Source organism: Papaver somniferum, chromosome 10, assembly GCF_003573695.1.
Source record: "Papaver somniferum cultivar HN1 chromosome 10, ASM357369v1, whole genome shotgun sequence".
Taxonomy (NCBI): domain Eukaryota; kingdom Viridiplantae; phylum Streptophyta; class Magnoliopsida; order Ranunculales; family Papaveraceae; genus Papaver; species Papaver somniferum.
The window spans coordinates 11,150,706-11,163,702 of record NC_039367.1 but is presented as its reverse complement, the minus strand read 5'-3'; positions in this window follow the sequence as shown (position 1 = coordinate 11,163,702).

The window sequence follows — 12,997 nt, the reverse complement described above, 5'->3', positions numbered from 1 at the left end:
TTCCTGCAAGTCTATTGAGAAATTCCCAAAGTGTTCTTTGACATGATTTCGTCATCTTTCGGTGGTGAATGTCACGGTGAGATGCTCGATTCAAAACGGTGTCAGGTTCAACCACTTGGTAAAATATTGCTGGAGTGAGATTACCTACTCACAACGTCTTTTAATAGCAGAGATGCTAGCTGAATTGAGTCCCCATGATAGAATAACATGTGAGGGAATGAAAGACATAGACATGGAAGGAATGAGAGTTTCCTGAATGCGAAACCTCTTGATGAATTTCTATGTATCTTTTGCAGGTTATTGTTTCAACCTCGTCTGAGTTCGAATTTCCTCCAAGTGCTCTGATGATGGAACGTCCGCCAAATCTTCTGGATCAGAACTTTGTTTGTTGGAGAGATGTGGAACAAAAGACGCTTTGTTTGTAGTCATGTTTTCAGCATGGGTCCATGCTATCACATCATATCTTGGATTTTCCTGATTATGTGAAACTTGTTATATGTTCAGGTTGAACGTATTTTCACCTTGAGAGTGATGTAGACATAAGCATCTCTAAGCGTTCCTTCATGGTCTCTGATTGAGATGGGTGCATGAGTAGCTTCTTGTCGACTGATGCCTGTGACTCTGAGGGATTTCAGTGGAATGATGTTGATGGCGGTGTCAGCATCGACCAACATTATTATGAATTCATTTCCTCTAAGATGGACTGTGGTAAGAAGTCTCCACTTGAATCCAAGTCACTTACCAACCCTTATTCATCGAAACAGGCTGGTACTACTCCAATTCCACGCTTGAATCTCACCCAAATACTTCACAGGTCCGAATAGAATTTCCAGGAGAAGAGTAAACCCGAGAATACCATTTTCTTCAAATTCACGATTCTAGCCAATTCTGGTCGAATCAAAGGCTATCACCAACCTTGATTATACATTAAGAACAAACCCAATTAATCTGAGTGATCGAGTCTCCCTCTAACAACTCCAAAACTTGAACCCTAACTTTTCTGGTGACTGCAACAATTTGATTTTGATTATCCAGCCAAATTCTTTCGAATACAATGATTATACCAAGTCTGTTTAGTGTTAACAGGTCGAACAAAACTGAATCCAACGATTGAATCTTTCCCGAACATGCCTTAAAGTCAAACCCTAAATCTGATACTTCACTGCAAATTCTTCCCGCCAAAATTCAAATTCAAACGAAGAAGATGACCTCCCCCTAATCCTGTAAATGTGTCCCTTTAGCAATTGCATTATAGGGTGTGAATAGTAAGGAAGGTTCCCCTTATCCATTGAGATGCCCCTTAGTAATTGAGGTGTTCCTTAACCAACATTTGAGAGTCCGAATAACACGTGTCCTCCAGGTGCAAACAATATTTTTTTGAGCCGATTCTCCACAAGAGTTTATTTCCTAGAAAAGACTTAAAACGAGTTTATTAGTGATAAAATGAGTCCCAGCTAATGTATTTATGGGTGAAAATGCGTCGTACTTTGGTGCTTATCAAATTCCCCCACACTTACATTTTTCTAGTCCTCGAGCAAAACAGAAAATTGACCCGCTACACAGCTGGTCATATAATAAGATAAAGATAAAGAGATCCGCTACACAGCTGGTCATATTTTTTTATATATTTTTTTAGACCCGCTACACAGCTGGTCATATAATGCAAGAAAAAAAGAAAAGACCCGCTACACAGCTGGTCATAACCCTAACAATCAATTTGTTTTCATTTTTTTTTAGACCCGCTACACAGCTGGTCATAATAGCAAGAAAAAGGAGCAGACCCGCTACACAGCTGGTCATGATTTGCAAGGAATTTCCTGAAAAAATAAAGTAAAAAGTTAACCTCTCCCCCACACACTTAAACATTACATTGTCCTCAATGTAATTGAGTCATCCAACGCAAATATTAAGATGGGAAATGCAAAAAGTAAATCAAAATAAAATAAAATAAATATACCTACTGGAATGTACAGAAATGGATCCCCAAAAATTAACATCCTGAAAATTTGGGGATCAACCCAAAATACAGTATTTACAAACGACAACTTCACAATTAACTTATGAAAATGCGGGGACACTGAAACTGTCTGAAATAGAGGATTACTCCCAAACCTAATTTTTACTTCACATGGAAGTGAGTATAGCACATAATATGGGATACTATTGGGACAGGGAAATTGTCAATAGGCTCATGCACGGTATCAGAAACAGGCAAGTCTTCTGGGTACTTAGATGCAAAGTAATCCAACAACACTTTAGAAGCACGCAATTCTAACCCTAACTTATGCAACTTTTGGAAGTCCAGGGGACTAGAAACAACCTCTAAGTCGGGTGAAAGATCTTGCCAGATAGATTCTTCTAATAAATTAGACAAATCATCTACACAATCATTCACAGGGTCTAAAAATTCTGTCTCGACCAGAGAGTCACTACAAGACTGATCATCATCATCATTAAATAATTTTTTACATTCCAGAATTCTCAATCTTAAGTCCAAACTAAGTGGTGTGTGTTTATAATACCTCTCATATATCTCTAGAGGAGATTCTTCACTTACCACATGTGGATCAAAAACTCCATACCGTTGCCTACGCTTATATTCAGCAAGCGTCATCTCAGACGAGATTTCCTGATAATTTGACGCTTATATTCCGCCAGCGTCATCTTAGATGACGTATCCCCAGAAGAAGTCATCATCCTCAAAATGTCCCTGAAAAGAAATACAAAAAAAAAATGATAACTAATTAATCAAAATCATAATTCAATTTTAATTAGTGCAAAAGTCATAAAAAGAATTAATTAAAATTACCCATGTATGACATTCGGCTTCCTTCGCCGTCCCAGAGAAAGGTTTAGCTCCACATAGTGAAAAACACGCTCAAAATATATTTTTATAGCTCAAATGGTGTTTACATAGAACAAAATGGAGGAAAATAATATAAACCAGAAGTTTGCAATGCTTAATGGTCGCTACAACTCACTGTTACAACTGTTGCGAAGAACTATAGTTATATGGTGTCGCAGAAGAACTGTCGTTTATCGTATGAATATGTGACGGTCAAGAACGACAGTTCTTATTGGTTATTTGTTCTTCAGCTTCTCCTTCTCTGCAGCAGCAGAGAAATCTGCTCTGCAGCTTCTTATTCTTCTCTGTAGCCTCTCCAAACTCTCGATATCCCTTCTATGTGATCCCAGCTCCCTTTATATACTCGACAGGTCTCAAATCTTTCGTGTTAACTGCTGATAATCTTCACAGTAAAGAGAGAATATTTCCCAAGATATTTTTTTCTTTTCCTACCATGTTACGTGATTTGCTTCCCATTTTATCTCTTTCACACGTCTTATGGTCTTGTAAGGTCTCATAGTGTTCTAAACATGCTCAAAGCACAAGCCAATCCTTCCCGAGCATACTCCAAATTCTGTTTTGCTGAGAACTTCCCTGTTTTGTTTCAATCCACGTAAGGTTCCTCGTCACTCGAATCCAAGTCACTTACCAACCCTGATTCATCGAAACAGGCTGGTACTACTCCAATTCCACGCTTGAATCTCACCCAAATACTTCACAGGTCCGAATAGAATTTCCAGGAGAAGAGTAAACCCGAGAATACCATTTTCTTCAAATTCACGTTTCTAGACAATTCTGGTCGAATCAAAGGCTATCACCAACCCTGATTATACATTAAGAACAAACCCAAATAATCTGAGCGATCGAGTCTCCCTCTAACAACTCCAAAACTTGAACCCTAACTTTTCTGGTGACTGCAACAATTTTATTTTGATTATCCTGTCAAATTCTTTCGAATACAATGATTATACCAAGTCTGTTTAGTGTTAACAGGTCGAACAAAACTGAATCCAGTGATTGAATCTTTCCCGAACATGCCTTAAAATCAAACCCTAAATATGATACTTCACTGCAAATTCTTCCCGCCAAAATCCAAATTCAAACGGAGAAGATGACCTCCCCCTAATCCTGTAAGGGTGTCCCTTTAGCAATTGCCTTATAGGGTGTAAATAGTAAGGAAGGTGCCCCTTATCCGTTGAGATGCCCCTTAGTAATTGAGGTGTTCCTTAACCAACATTGAGAGTCTGAATAACACGTGTCCTCCGAGTGCAAATAACATTTTTTTGAGCCGATTCTCCACAAGAGCTTATTTTCTAGAAAAGATTTAAAACAAGTTTATTAGTGATAAAATGAGTCCCAGCTAATGTATTTATGGGTGAAAATGCATCGCACTTTGGTGCTTATCGCACACTTCCAAACAAGTTTAGAATTGGTTCATCTGTCTTTCAATAACTATGTGATTGATCAAGAACAATCAATCACAAATCATGGGTTTCACGGTTCTACCAAAACAAGTTCCGGTTCTACCTCCATGTGAGTACTGTGCATAGTCACACTAACTTTCCAAAATTCGGTTGACTAGGTACTAGGATCGGTTCCCCACATATATACGGTATCTAACTTGTACTTGCTGAACATGTCCATGGGATCGGTTCTCCTTTCCTAAAAACGTGTTCCACATATCCACAGGATCGGTTCCCCTTCTACTAAAAACTTGTTGCACCTTATACAAGGATCGATTCCCCTTTGTGATAGGTTTCACCTCTTACCAGGATGGGTTCCCCTTTACCCACAGTCAGCCATACCAATAACACAAAGTCGATCATGCCATCTCAGATGATTACTTATGATCGGTTTCACTAATAAAAGTCATACCAATACAAAAGTCAGGCCTTTGTGAATAGTTTTACCAAGAACATAAAAAAGTCATAAACGGTTGTACCGATCAAACATATTGGTAGTTCAAAAGATATGCAATGAATAACGATACCAATAATGTCTGGCGATTTCTCTTTCGATTCACAAAACAAGTTCATGAATTTACTTCCTTAAAAAAAATGTAAAACATTGTTTCCTAGGATGAAATCTTCACCTTATACCCATACGTAATCACAATAGCATTCAAACGATTATGTCGATGTCTTATCTACAAAGTTTAATGGTTAAGCAATAAACCTCGTATTGTATTCCTTAATACTATGTCTAACTAGAGTATAATCATTCATGCTTCGCATTTTTGTTTTCAATATGCACGACTTGAAATATATGTTAGGGAATGAAACAGTTCAAGTCAAATATCACTAACCTCAAGTGGAAGGATGATGTTGTCGTTGTAGCTCCTTACTTCTTCACTTGTTCAAGTCTTCACAGTACTTGTAATGTCTCACATCCTAATAATTTCAAGCTAACCTATACGAAGTTGACTCTAGTACATAATCAAGCGACTCTTAAACGAGTTTTGGCTCACTAAAATATGACAACCAAACTTGACATACCAACGCTTGGTGGGTTTAACCGATCTATGCTATAACAATCTCCCTATTTGTCAATTTTATTGACGAAACTCTTACATCATATGGATAAACAAATTACAAGAATCCATTACTCATACGCTTGATTCCCGAATTCAACATCACAATAACCTGTATACATTCAATCCTTAAATGCCGCTGTTGACAATAACAAAGATAATACTCCCCCTAAAGGTAAGATATGTAGATTTTATCAATTCACACGTCTTTGTTATTTCCTTTGTAGTCCATATAACTACAAGTATATGATATGTTACTCCCCCTTAGTCTATGCTTTCACTCTTTCGTTAGATAAACGTTTAAGCACCAATGTCCTTTACCTTAGTGATACCAATCAATATAAATCAGTACCAGTATCACTTGTTTAACCCATATATTTGTCCCCCTTTTTGTCACAAAATGACAAAGAAACGAAGAAATAAAGGACAAACCGAAAGGATCTTACAAATCTCAAAATAGACTTGCAATCTATAGAGTTAAGCATAGGGTACCACACACCATTTTTGATAACCAATATCAAAACCAAAACTACAAAGTAATTTTTTTTGATATGTTACCAAGGAAACAATTGCCCGAAGCAATTTTCCCTAATAGTTTAGCAAACCAAAAATCAACTAAGCACATTAGTTGCTTTGCTAAACTGATTGTACAAATACAATCGTTGTTCGATAATACCAAAATAAAGATAACTCTATTTTTCTTATCAGGTTCTAATTATCCATATAACTTAGACCTTTAACTTTTAAACAAGACAAGTACTAGGTTAGTTAACTAGCATTTCTATTAAGGCATTCGATTATACTTGAATAACCGAAACCTCCACTTTGATAAGTGTAACTAAGATCATAATTATGTTAGTTTCTCTTATCCGGAATCAAATTGGACTAAACAATTCATCCCGTAAACATTTACTTTCGTTAATCCATAAAAAATTCATACAAACCAAATAAATCAACTTGCATAATTATTCACCTCAACTGGAAGCAATTGAAACAACATAGACATTAAAGCACCGTAATTGCACCAAAATTTTGTAAGCCTAAACAATTAATACCACACAATAAAGCAAGATAACAATAGTTTTTCTTAAGCGGAACCAATTGAATCACACACACATCCATACACAAATAATGGAATAAAACATCAATTGTACCGAATTTTTTTTAAGCAAAAGCAATAAATATATGAAATAAAATCAGGCTTTTCTTAAACAGGAAAACAATTAACTAACAAGATTGTTACCTCAAATTTCACATCCTCTTCTCCAATATGTTTGCATCTTCTTCCAGGGAGAATTGATATCTAAATATCATTATGTCGTCATTCTTATGCAAAACAAAAGAATAACAAAAACCAACCTTTACCAGAGAAATGTTGAAAACCGGTTTTTAACTATTGCAAACAACAGTTGAAAAGCCCGAAACACATATGCTTTTATGCTAAACCAAAACCGATTCAACATATTATGACTTTTTCACATATTGTTTCTATCAGAACCCCTCGTGATCCTTTGATAAAGTCTACCAACAAGGGCTAGAACTTAATCCCGATAAATCAAAAAGTCACCCCAAACCATAAGGGTTCACAATATTATGTGATCGAATATCAAGGTAGTAAAACCGAAATCAAACATCCCATAAACATACATAGCAATAACATAAAGCATTCAAGCACAGGATATGTAAATCAAAAACTATCACAAGAAAAATTATAAATCAAATAGTTTTATTCATAATAGACCTAATACAATGATTGAAAGAAACCAAAAATCAGAGTCTATCATTCTCTTCTCAGTTCTTGTGAAGATTGCTTTCAAAAACTGGATTCAAATTCTTCTGGGCACTTCCTTTTTCAGTAGATAATTTGTTCATCTCAAACAGTTGAGAATGAAGATTAGCTAGTACTTCTTTTGAATACTTTATCACCAGCTCATGATATCTAATGCAACCTTTAGCGGTAAGAATCCGTTTCCTTAAAGAATCTTGAGAGTTATCACGAAGAGAGACATCATGAGTTTCAGTCATAGATGATGCACAGAGTGCTAAATCATCAAGAGATGACCTTTCTTTTACCGATTTCTCCATTGAAATAAAATAGTCTTCTTTCGGACAGTAAGAAGATATATAAGATGGGAGAAAATCACGGAATAATTTGGTTTATGGAAACCAAAGCTATTTTTCCCAAAAACAAAAGATATCCATTATTTTTCACTAAAGAAACAGACATGAACAACTTTCCCAGTTTCATGCTTCCTCACAATCAGAATTTTGGGCAACAAGTGAGGATGCATATTTCAACACAACCAATGTGTGTTGAGGCGAGAATTATTCTCACAATAGTTAACAAAGACATCTTTAGGATGGATTATAAACACAATAGACTGTGTTTCCTTTTGTTCTTTATTTCTCTTGTAATTGCAAGAGTTTACAATTTCCTTTTTAGATCTCATAAACTTACCAGTCTTCTTTATTCCCTCGCAAAGTGATTTGATAAGTTTATTTCCAAAGAAGATTGCAGTGTGATTATTTCTTTCACATGAAGAACTTATCAAGTTATCAGAAAAACTAGTTCATGATTCTTTTGGTTTTCACCCAATTCTTCTTGTTCAGATTTTACCATACAGGTTTTATCTGAAAGGAATTTCAAAAGGTTTTCAAGAACCATGCTTAACCTTTTATTTTCCTTAATTTCCAACTCAAGTTTCTCTAGGAGTTGATTAGACTCGCATGATTCATCATTGTTAGAGTTAGAAAGAAGTGCATTACAATCAAATATTTCTTCACTGGATTCTTCCTCCGGAATACCATCAGATACATATGCCTTTGCACTTCTAAGTTCTTCTGCTGGGACAATGTTTTGCCATATTTCCAAATCTACGGCACTTGAAGCATTGTACTTCATCATTAACCTTTTTATGGAAAAACGATAATGTATCATGAACATGTTTATGAAAATATAAGATGTCCTTAATTCGTTGCACTAGAAGCACAATAGTTGAGTCAAGCTCTTTTTCAATAGGTACCTTGTCCTCTTGGTAACGTTTCTCAGTTTGATTCTTCAGCAGAATTTCTCTATCAAATATATTTAACTTCCCTACAAGAGAGCTTTGGGAAAGTATAGAAAGATCATTTTATTCTATTATGGCATGTTTCTTAGACTCCTATCTGGATGGTAACGATCTGAGAATTTTGCATACTATTTCCTTTTCAGGTATAGCCTTTCCAAGAAAGAAAGATGCATTAACAATCTCAGAAAGTTTAGAGTTAAACTCCTCGAAAGTATCATTATCATCCATTTTGAGGTATTCCCATTCAGATGAAAAGAAAAGAAGTCTAGCTTCTTTTTCAGAATCATCTCTCTCGAATACAGTCTCAAGAATATCCCATGCTTCTTTAGAAGTCCTACAAGTCAGCACATGGTGTAAAAGATCATGACTAACTGCATGTATAATGGCATTCAAACTATCGAAATTCTGCTCTGCAAAAGAATCCCTTCTTCATGAGTATAACACGTTAAACATTTGACTCTGTTTCCGAATAATCCATTGGTTGTTGATATCCGTCTTTGATTAATAGCCAAGTATTAAAATCTCGGGATTGAAGAAAATCTTTCATAGCATACTTACATAATGGGTAATTTGTCCCATTAAATCTTGGCGGTACGTTAACTGAAGTCGATTCATGAGAACTCGAGTTCATTCTTATAGGTTGGATCGCACCAAACACAGATTGTTAGATCTTTTCGTGTTTGCCTGCTCTGATACCAATTGAAAAGACGAGGGTACCCAAATATACCTCAATCTAAAACTTTTCCACTTATAAGTCCTTTCTCCGAAAGTGATTGTCTATGGAATGAGTCGAGACAATACAACAAATCGGTTCACACTTCGTTTGATCGTCTACGGATACAAGATCGAGACAATACAACAATGAAGTATGTTTACTTGATAAAAGGTTCAGACTTAACCAAACATAATAGGATTGCTTATCAAGTAAATAGGAATTAACGTTTATGTAATTTACTTTAAATTATAATAACAACAATTATAATTACAGAAAATAAAGGTAAATAACACATCAAGGTTTTGTTAACGAGGAAACTGCAAATGCAGGAAAACCCCGGGACCTTTTCCAGAATTGAATACTCTCAGGATTAAGCCACTATACAAAATCAAACCAACTTCGTATAGTTTAGACCAAGGGTTAGAGCACTGCTCGGTTGAACCCACTAGCGTTGGTATGTCAAGTTAGTTGTCAATTTTAGTTGCCAAAATTCATTCTTGATTTAGCATACTAAAGATAGTTTCGAACTAGATTAGGTCTAAGGAGTTGAATCGAAGTTACCCTTAAAGGATGAAGATTGAAGATTGAAGACTACAAGAAGACATAAGCAAGTACTTTATCAAAAAAGGTATGTGATTGATATCATTTGGATTCTTGTTCAATTCTACCTTTCTAATCTATCAATATATATGCTCACTTTATGGAACAATTCTGATGACGGTAAATGTACATTTGTGTATATATACTTGAGGTTATTTGATTCATGACTTTGGAGACAATAACCTTTATTCTTGTAAAGAATCTCAGGTTATAGTGAATGAGCTTATGAATCCAACGAGCCAAGAATCACTCAATTCCGAGTTATAACGATGAAGTTATGAGTGATTTATTAAAGTTCGTTAGTAGGAAACAATCCATGGGCTGTTTGTAGTAGTTCATGGACTTGGGCCCAATTCGTGACTAAAAGCTATTTTTGGTCAAGTTGGTGATGTTTCCTTGTCTAGGAAAGATAGCTATTATTCCAAACATATTTGATTACCATATTAAAGTGTTTGAGATAACTTTTAATTCCTGCCTAAGTTAGAATGTGATTTATTCACATAAATAAATATTTGCTATTTAATTATTCAATTAATTATTTATGCATAATATTTGTAACTTAGGAAAGACTCCCATAATTAGGAGAGTCTTGAAAAAGGAAAATAGTAAAAACCCTAGCTTTGTTTTCAAGCTAACTTTTCACTATAAATAAAGGGTTCGTGAGTTTACACAGTTTTTATCCCCTTTGGAAAATTGGCGTAAGCTTTGCAGGTTGTTTCCATGTCTTCTGTTCTTCGTGAACAAGAGTGAGATAAAAGTCTTTGTATTGGGGATCACAAATCCAAGTTGGATTTAATCTTCGTGATTGATCATACAACTTGTAATCTAGGTTTTTCACCTCTTGTCTATTCTAAGGTTTTCTCTTCTGATATAAAACCATTCAAGAGTTGTTGATCATAAACCCTAGGTTTTGATAGATTTCAGTTTATGATCGTATACCAACACTTGTTAGTCGAAATCAGAGACTAGAAATAAAAACTTCTAATGAGGCATCTCGTAAAATCCTTGAGAAGTTTTAAGCAAGATATCTCTAGATTTATTCTAGTTGTTCTTGTTGCAGAGGTATTAGGTTTCTCTTCCTATTTTTGAAGAGTATAATAATCCCTAATCTACAAGTTTTTTTTTATATTACTTTTACCTAATAATTGTTTTTATCAGAATAAACACAAGATTTCCAAAACCTTGATTCATATCTAAAGGGAAATCAAACCGGTGTTTTGTGCAAAAACAATATCGAATCATATCAATCGTGTTGTGGTATCTTATAAAGAGAGCCTCGGCATCTGCTAGAAGATTTGTGTGAAGAATTTCTAAAGAGAATCGGTATTCTGCTTGGAGTTCTACAAGTGCTGAAGAAGGTATTACATCTAGTCCGAATAGGTAGTAGGAAATTGGTGTAACATCTTTTAACCAGTGTGTGTTTATTCTAGACTAGGTCCCGGGGTTTTTCTGCATTTGCGGTTTCCTCGTTAACAAAATTCTGGTGTCTGTGTTATTTCTTTTCCGCATTATATTTTATTTATATAATAGAAATATCACAGGTTGTACGTTAAGATCAATCAGTTCTTGTATCCGGCCTTAGGGTTGTTGAGTGAATTGATTGACACTTGAACATTAGACTTTGGTACCGTTCAAGTTAATCCTCATATACTCAATCGGGCTCGCAAATCCCTATTTGCTGATTACGGATTGAATCAAGAGATAGATATATAAAACTCTTTGATATACTGTTTATAGATTGAGCCTAACTGTCTAGTTGATTCTCTTGAAAGTATATTGAATTTTGTCTATTCAGATTGCCAAACAAAATTTTGGGTGTGGTTGTTAGACCCCCACTTTTTCACCAAGCAAATAAACGTATAGTTCACCTAGTTCCGTATGTATTCCCACGCCTCCGACCTGTAATAAGTCACGTACTTGGAACAATTCCTTTGGTTCGTATTCCAAACAGTAAAGGAACAACAAATCTATTTGGTATCAACTCTTTTCAACCAAGTGATGTGAGTTCGACAAAGTCTCTTTTGTTTGTCTCAATAAACTCCTTCGTCAGGTTCTTAGATCTATGTTATTATCAACTACCAAAGTAATTATTAAGTTTTGCAATCAATACTTTTAATCACAAAGAATTGTATTGCTGCTGATCTACACAACTAATCAATCTAATCTACCACAAAATAAATCGATTATAGTTGGATCCTCTTTTACCGAAACAAGTATTGTGTACACCAAAGATTATGAATCCAAAATCAGAAATCTTCAAAGTCTTCTTTGTCTTCAAATCTTCTTAGATCTTCAATAAATACCTGCACACAATCAACTTGAATCTCTTGTGATCAATCACACATAGAAGGGAGTCTGTTAACAATGCATTATCACAAGACGTCTTTAGATCTACAAACAGTCTAAAGATCCCCGTCGAAACTTCGATCTAGTTTGAGTGAATCTTATATCAGAAGAGAAGATTCTCAAGCATAAACAAACTAGGTGCAATCAAAGTTCAACCACCGTTAGTCAATCAAATCAATCGAAAACAAAAGATAAACCGCAATTCTCTAGTTTCCCACCAACGGTACTAATAGAGCTTCTCAATCCTAAAAAAGTCTTTAAATTGCGTGGCCGTAATCACAAGATGACAAAATAAAGAATCATGAAATAGTAATCAACAAAACCCCTTAACCTATTGATTTTGTTAATGGTAATATCGTCCATTAGTTAGTGCTAATAATTAGATTAACTAAATTAAGTATAATTAGTAATTTAGGGTTTGAAAATCAAAATCATTTAACATACAGTTGGGAATCTTCAACTTTCCTTGCCGTAACTACCATGTATAAAAAGAACTAGGTTAAAATACGGTCGGGAATATATTTTTTTCCCAACCGTAAAAAAAAATCAGGTTAAAATATGGTTGTGAGTTCATCTTTTTCCAACCGTATAATTGTGTTACGTGGGAAAACCAATATTTCCCAACCATAAGTAATTCTGAAACTATTTCGAAATCCCTAATTGATGAAATTCTAATTATTTATGCGATCAAAATCAATAAAAAAGGGTGGGTTTTCGATTCTTACCTAATTGAAGCAATTATTTGAGGAGAATCGATGAAGTAATTACCTATTGAAGTTACGGAGAATCGTCGTTGAAGAACATCCAAAAAAAAAAAAAAGAAGAAGAGACGATGGAGAAAAAGAAGAAGATTAGGTTTAGGTTTTGGTTAATTATTTAAAAATATTTTTTTT